Source organism: Rhea americana, unplaced genomic scaffold, assembly GCF_003343005.1.
Source record: "Rhea americana isolate MKP2758 unplaced genomic scaffold, rheAme1 scaffold_103, whole genome shotgun sequence".
NCBI lineage: Eukaryota > Metazoa > Chordata > Aves > Rheiformes > Rheidae > Rhea > Rhea americana.
This window is the reverse complement of record NW_028185073.1, coordinates 105,821-114,302: the sequence shown is the minus strand read 5'-3', so window position 1 is coordinate 114,302 and position 8,482 is coordinate 105,821.

Here is an 8,482-nt window from a genome sequence, read left to right as displayed (position 1 = left end):
GTGATTACTCACAGTGTATGTTGAAACTAAAGCAGGAATTTATTTTTTGAAGATTATACTAGAAGTTTCTTATCTTGCACAGCACCRTGCTTACCTGTGTGCGCTCCTCAGAACTGCCAGAAAACCTATGTAGGAATGCTCGGATCAAAAATTATTGAGTGTATGATGTCATATGTTTTGAAACAGAGAGACACCTGTGAAAACGCACATCACAAGAATACAGTAACCCATGCCTTTTTTTCATGACTCTTTTATCCTTCTCTTCCCCTAGAAAAAGAGTATTTCATATGGGTTTACTGAAAGGTTATTAGCAAGCAATTGGGGGCTGCATCTTTATTACTTTTCATAGAGATTAAAAACATCAGTTCTTGGCTTCTCACAGAAATGGTCCATAATGATTTCTCTTACCATTTTAAATACTTTTGGGGAAGCTAAAAATGTCAGATAATTTTTCAAGTACTGGAGAAAACTTTCAGAAAGTGACAGGCATAGATTTTTTTTTTTTTAACCTTCTCTATAAATAAGTTCTGTTGAGGAAAAATAAAAGTCCTGTGGATCTGTTTTTGGAGGCATAATTGCACTTCATAATTTTGTGAAGGCCCATATGAAGCATTGCAGGCTTAATGCAAATTCTGTTGAAGCCTCTGGCCTTCAATAATGATCAAGAGCATTAAAAAGAGGGCTGAAATGAGGGTAGTGTTCTCTCTACTTCTATATTTTATTTCCTTTTGCTTTGGAATACAGCAGTGTGGACATTTTAAATACATCAGAAGTTAAAATAACTTTCTCCTGACTGAACAATTTCCACTAGGCTGCTGATCAGAGCTGTACACTAAGCACAAACTCATTGGTTGTTGCTTTTGGAGTGCTTGAATTTGCTTTAAATCTTTGAATCCCATACTATTTCAGACTTTCCTTGATTCTCTAGTGCTATCTAGTGGCTAGTAGTGAAAATGATTAACATATACAAATGCAGCTACAGAGACCTGTGCACGTAGAGACAAAGCTAGCTCCCTCATCCACRGCCAGTCTGACTTCAAGGAGTACCTGTGGGGCTACAGATTGAAGACAAACAGACTTCTCCACAAAGCTTCATTTTACCCAAATTTCCTGGCTACACGCCAGCACCAGACTGCAGAAGCACATTTTTTGTTTCACAGGCTAGAGAAGAAATACTCATGCAGACAGGCTTATCTTGACTGTGGGTGGCTACCTCCAGCCCTACTTGTGCCTAAACGTGTGAGCATTTCCCCTCYGCTGCTGCAGTTCACTTTTGAACTGGAAGTTCAGACTGGAGGTAATTTCAGCTAGTTTTCACACGAGAGAAAAGTAAACAGCCTGCCAGGCGCCAGCAAGTATCCTTTGTCTGTTTGCTGCTTATTGCCAGAGGTTTTGCTTGGTTTATCTTCACTTGGCATTAAGAAGGAAACTAAGGTCCCTCAAAGCTGTTRCTACTTTTAGGCCCAGTCAAAAGATGACACATGAAATGGCTAGAACAAAGAGATTTGCCTATTTGGCCAACAGATTAAGGCTTAAGCTTAAATGAAAGATATGTATAAGTACGCTTGAAAATTACAAATGAGTAAAGATGTCAAATTACGAACTGAGTAACGCTGAGTTCAGTGCCTATATTTATTTAAAAGGAACAGTCCCCTACACTTAAAACACAGGATTTTTAACATGAGCCTAAATAAAGAACTATTACCAGTGAGGAATCCTGGGGTCTGATTCACACTTTTAGAGGTTCTCTTAGCCCCAGAAATATTGAATTGGTAACCCCAGATCCAAATATTTTTCAACTTTAAATAGGATTTCATTGCCCCTGAAAGTACTAGCAGGAATATACTCATTCTTCAACCTGTGACGACTAAAAGTACCTACTGTGACTGTTCCATAAAAAAATAATGCGTGGAAAACTGTATCTTCAGGCTTAACAATTAGCACCTATCCAGGACTATTCACAAGAAAMCCTAACACTATATATATGTGTGTACATATGTATGTATATAGGGTTTTTCTATAATACTTTTGAAAAGATTTTTTTTTAAAAAAAGGTTTTTATAAAAAGTTTAAACTTTTTTCTATAATATTTTTTGATATGCAACTGCTCACCAGACACACATGAATCAAAATGGAATAAGCAATAAAGAAGTGCACACAGGACTGGTTTGGCTTCTAGCAAAATAAACAGCTTTGAATAGTCTATGACTTCTGATGCTGGAAAAAAGAAAATACCAGATGATGGCAACAAATCAGTCACTAATGTGTTATTTCTACTAAATGTTGAATTTCCATAAATCTGTATTTATAGGCAAAGATCCAGTTGTAGTTTTTTCTCCAGCTTTAGATATTGTAATCAGAAAATAAAAAGGCCTCTTCTAAGAGGGCAGGAGAATGCACAGATTGAATTTTGACGGTCAGCTGCAGTTTGCCCTAATAAAAGCCAAATTCTTTCCAGGAAGATATGGCCAGATTGAAAAAAGACTGCCTTGTCATAATAGGCAGTCCATTTCAGCTCAGGAAGCCCCCACTTTGTCTCAAGCAATTCAGCTTCCTGGCCATAAGAGATTTATACTTATTGGAAATGCTTTGTTTGTTAGTCTCACATAAATTTCTGTAATGCAAAACTTAACACAAAGGCAATCACTGTTGTCTATCAGTGCTGAGTAAGATGTAAAAGCTTCACTGGGAGACTGCATCCGCAAATATTTCTTCTTAAATAATTGTCATACATGATGCTAGAACATATTTGGTTAGAAAACACACTGAGTTTGGGGAAATGATTTTTTCCTTACATATATGGTTGAAATTATATGACAGAGCTAGAGATAAATATGGAACAAATGCAGGTCCTTTACATAATCTTGGAATGAAAGCCAAGACATTCTTGGTCTTCTTGGCTTCTAGGATTGCAAATAAAATTCCCCAGCTTTGTGGTAGACATCTGCATGGCATTTGGGAAAGTGTTCRGTAGGGCCACAATCCGATCATGGAGGGGAACATGGAGTGATATGCTCAGGAGTGGGTTTCTAACTACCACACCTCTCAGAAAGCAAGTGCCTCCATCAAACAGTATCTGAGCTTTTGTCCACTTGGGACCAAAAACTTAGAATTTCTCATTAGACAGAACAACAGAAACCAAAAACCAATTTTTCTAAAACAATGCTGGACCTTATTTCCTGTTAAAATGTGAGTTGCAAAGGAAATGCTGGAACTTATGATAACCTAAGACTAGTAGCTACAGTATTTAGCCAGAATATGGGAATTTAAGGAGTGAATCATCCAGATACATGCAGAAAGGAGAAAAAATCAAATCCAGTCTCTTTAATAATTAAAGCATTTTTAACTCAAAGTAAAAAACAAGTCCTATGTAAAGTGCAAAAGTAAATATGTAAAACTTTGTTGTCTCAACTGAAGATCTACAGAGCCATTTGAGAGAATGCAGCCTCCCCAGCCTAAGCTAAGTGATAGCAGGAACAGGGTCTCCACATAGGCACTGTGATCTCAGATGGTCCCAGATATGCTTAAAACTAGTAGGCTGCATAATTTAATATGCACCATCTGCAGAGCTCTGCAGGGGCAGCTAGTATTTTCCAGTACTTAAGATTACCATGAAACAACACTAACATATTTTGTTAAATGTGTTTCTTGTTCTACTGGAATAACAAACTAGCAAAAGTGAAGCCCCCAACTCAGTCTGGATTTGCTTGAACTATCCAGGAGAAGTCTAACATTAAGAGTGACTTTTCCTTCACTACTTACTTATGTAGATATCCAACCAAGGCAACAAAAAAGATCTGTCTGTAACTATGATTGAGTTATTTTTTTCATTCAAAGAATTTCACATGAATAATACCTTATTAGCTTTTTGCAAGCACTTTAAACTTGGAAAAAAGAATAAGCTTGGGGAAAAAGAGTAACTTGTGTTTGGTCTGAAGTTAACAGGAAAGCATGACAAAAATAAACAGTCACTTTTAATCATCTTCGGCTCTTTGTTATTGTAGCAAAGGTTAATACTTTCCCCATATGACAACGATCATTATCTGCTGTTCTTAGTGGTTCCTGTCACAGACAGGACTTGCACAGACAGGACATACTGCTGTAATCATTAGGACTATATTGATATTTATATAATTCACCTGCAACACTGACTTTTCTGCACAATAGTAGACACATTCACATTTAATACTGAGTAAATAATGACTTTTTTCAAGCCAAACTGAAATATGTATGTCTACAACAGTTTCAGTCAGAAAGATTCTCCCTAAACAGGTAGAAATTAAGYCATTTTCCATCAACTATATCAAGTGCTGCTCTCATCTGCCCACTGATTTTTGTAAAATCCCCAATAATGGGAAACTCAAAAGTGTAGGACCTGGAGGCTGCAGAATCCCTACGGTAATGAAGTACTTGAACGTCCAGAGCTGTGAAGTGCAGCACAGAGACCTTTTATGTACCTCCGCCTAAACACTGGTGCACAGTGCCCGACATGAAACTCAGACCCAGTTATCTCTGTTCTGCGTGCAGTAAGGGAAACCTGAGAAAAGGCATTCTGAAAATGTACTCTTCAGGTACCACCCTCYCAGTCTTGTAACATGCTCCCTCCTGTGATATGAAGAATTAGGAGTGTAAAAAAACACTATGAAGATTCACCAAACTGTGGAGCTCTGTTGTCTAGTGCTGAGAGTCTCAAAGATGTAGCCTGCACCCCACAGAAATACTCAGAAAGAACATTTTCTCCTGAAAGCACAGAATTTCATCTACTCTGCCAAGTGAATTTGTGCAAAATCTAAAATGCTATTTCCTTTTATCTGTAATGCCTATCTTGCTCAGCCGAAGTGTATTCTTAACTAATCATAACGCACAGCCAAATAGTGAAATACAAGAAAACATGAACAAAGGATGACAAATCTAAAACTCCTATCTTTAAAAAAAACTTTTCATTTCATTTGGCTACATATGGGTAAACTGGACATATAATATCTAACTCCAAGTACTTAAAATATCCAATATAGCACTCTCAGCTAAGAACAAACACAGATAAAACTTTTTCAGGATTATCTAAATGCTACTTCTATGTAATAAAAAAAATATTTAAATTATATGAAGATCAAAAACGTGGAGTGACTACAAAGTATTTAGATGAAAAAAATTTGTTTTGTATGAGTCTTAATGCAAACCTCCTTGTAAAGGAGGTTTTTTTTTGTAAAAACCTGCTGCTGCAACTTAATAAAAAGTCTTGAGTTAAAAACTAATAATCTAGTTTGAAGAATTCCAATTGCTTCACCTGAGATGTAGGCAGCCAGCAGGATTAGTTTTACCTTCCTCTTCTTTCTACAACCAGACAAGAGCAACAGCTACATGTTTCTCCATATTTCAAATGTCCTCTTTAATTGAGAGTAGAAACTTTAATATTGTGCAAGATAATACCACAGGGAAAAAGAAAAGGTATGGAAAAGTTAAGGAAGCTAAACTTACTCAGGTATCATCTCCTATTAGTACGCATACTATTTTCAAGTGTTTGAAATGTACCAGTAAAACCTGCTTCTGTCTGGATTTTCCTGAATATCTGTGGCACAAATTCACAAGCTAACAAATAATTCTGCAATGTTGACTATGGAATAAAATGAATCAAGACCTACACAGCTGTGCAGAAAGATGCAGGGTCTACAAGTCAGAAAGAAACAAAATTATCTTGTGTATATATTGCAGGTCTTGAATGTGATAAGGACACAGTGTTAATAGCACTTGTAAAGGAACTAACAAACTTTTTCTATTCTTAGTAGTTTCAAACAGTTGCAAGAATAAAGGGGGAATACGGTTGTACCATTCGTCTATTTTCAATGTCTCTTTGGAGCAATGCTTACTTTGCAAGACACTATTAGAGACAGCTTTTCCATGTTATTTGCAAATATCTATGCAAATATTATTTGCATGTTATTTGCAAATTTCTATCACTAAATGAAAAAAAATCTTTTTGCCACTTGCGAACAAAGAATACAACTTTGTATATATAGAGATGTATTTATTCAACTCTCTGTCAGGGTCCACTTAATATACAGCTGCTTCTTTTAAAAATACACTGCATAAGGTGATCTTCAATGGCTACTAACTCCCACCCTTTGCTCCAACTGGAAAATATCATTACCAATGCTTCCATAAAGCTAACCCAGAAATAAGATCCAGCAGGGATTTCCCTCCTGGAATCACCAGGCAAGCAGCTGTGCCAATGATACCTCCCAAGGGCCAAGGAATGGAGTTTGTGTATACCCCTGCGCCAGCTGTCCTCAGTCCAGACTCAGTCTCAAAAAAAGGTGGCAGATTTATTAGTATCACTCCAAGTTAGCACTGAATTAAAATAAAAGACTGGATAGCTGAACAGATAATGGTTTTATCCTATAAGATGCCAGGCCCTTCAGCTCTAGTCCTGTCAAATCCTGTAGTTAACAGTCATATGAAAAATCAATATACACCCCAAACCAGAGAACTTGGCAGAGTCAGGGCCAGAGTACTCAGCATCTTGCAGGATTAACCCTAGTGATATGAAAGTAGCACTGATTACCTTACAACAAAGAAAATCAAAACTCCTAGGTTTGCAAAGTTTTTTATACCTCATGGTCCAATTGTGGCAGCCAGCAAAGTAGGGGTCATGCAACATGCACATGCAATGCTTTCCACACTGGGGCTGGGGAAGCCAGGGGTCCTGCACTGCACTCTCACACAGAGGCGTGGGTCACAGCCAAAAGCCTCTGCCCAGGCTGCACACCTCACTCTTTTGATCCCCAACGCTTAAAGGGCTGCTTTTTAAACAGTCTGGACTTCAACTGTTAATGCTCTAAGTTTTAAAAAAGTAAGTCAGCTTCGTAGTCATTCCCAGACAGTCTGATACCTGGTCTCATGGATTTGCTAGGAGTTGGGGAATTAAGACAAAATCTTAAAATCCAAATAAAGCTATTTCTAGCAGATGCTTTAAGTTCCATACAGAAAGTAACATCATTAACTTTCTGCTGTGAATTGACCTTTCACAACAGAATGAACAAAATTAGCATATCATTGTGAAGCAGCCAAAAACACATCTGCAACTTTTTTTCATCACTGACAGTTTCATATTTATTCATTTAAATCCTCCACTTAGACACAACAGCAGTAATAAAACAACTGTACACTACTTCTGTTACAAATATAGATACTATTTAAAGTAACTTTACATACTCTAATGTAGGCATTTCTCACTCTAAACCAGGAATAAGTACAGAAGACCAATTCATCACCATAGCCTCTAGTAATGGTATCATCTGTTTTCTTTCATCATAGGCTATCACACTGTAACTTCTAGAACAGTTAATGAGACAAAGAGGGTTTTTTAGTTAATCCACTTAGATCTACTTGCTAATATTATTTCACAGATATTCCTAATACTGTTTTTATTTGCTACTAAAAAAAATGCTAGTCTTCTGTCTTTTCCATATCCGTTTAATAATGGTCTGAGCCATTTCCTGCATTTTGAGTTCAGCGGTTTATCTTAAATGACAGCTGACGTTGGCCTTCTTGCTACAATGTTTGTGCTAATTAACACAAAGGGCCTTGCTGTTACAAGCATATATAGCATGCTAATTAGCTATCTGTCTTTCTCCTTCAGAAGTCTTAATGGAATTTTTCTGTAGAAAGGCAAATTGTGGCCAAAGTGTGCATTATCTCCAAGATTCATAAGAGCTGAAGAGCTCCCTGCCAAAGCAGCAAGGGCAAAGCTACAGAAATTCAGTGAGTAAGGTTTTGGGAAAACATTTTAGTGAGGATCCCAACTTCTTAGGAAGCCGAGGATGTTGATACATTTATTGACCAAAGTGCTGCCCGAAGAACTCCATAGCTGCATTTACTTACCAGACACTGGCTTGTATATTAGTGTCCGATAAATTAGTGATAATATCAATAATATAATGTCTGTGGCCCTTGACCCCCCGTTCAGCTTGATTCCTGATGCTGATGCAGGAAAACCTTTCTCGRCGGTCTCTCACTCACCATCCCTTGCTGTGAGGGTCTCCAGCTCTCTGCCCACTCCAGCTACTAGTTTTAGCCCTCCTCACTCAGGGTTGGCTCTAGCTTTGCTGCTACTTACAGTTGTAACACTAACTTTCTCCACTTTAGTTCAACGAGCATCTGCAAGGCTTTCAGTGCACCAAGGCAGATCTGCCTTGAGCAGCTTGTTCATACTTCTGCTTCAAGCAGCTCTTAGGAACTTCAGTGCTGAGACTGAATTTATCTTGCATGTTGGAAAAGGACAGATCTCACTTGCACACATTGGGAAGGTTACTTGCAGACCCACACAGGCTAGAAAATACTACTATGATAAAAGAAAAGTCTAAATCCTTCTAAATCCCTCTAATACTGCAGTTGTTGGGCTCTCTTTGTTTACCAGGGAAAGTTTCCACTGGTAAACAGATTTTTCAGTCCTGAGTACAATTCCCTTCCCTTTGAAATACCT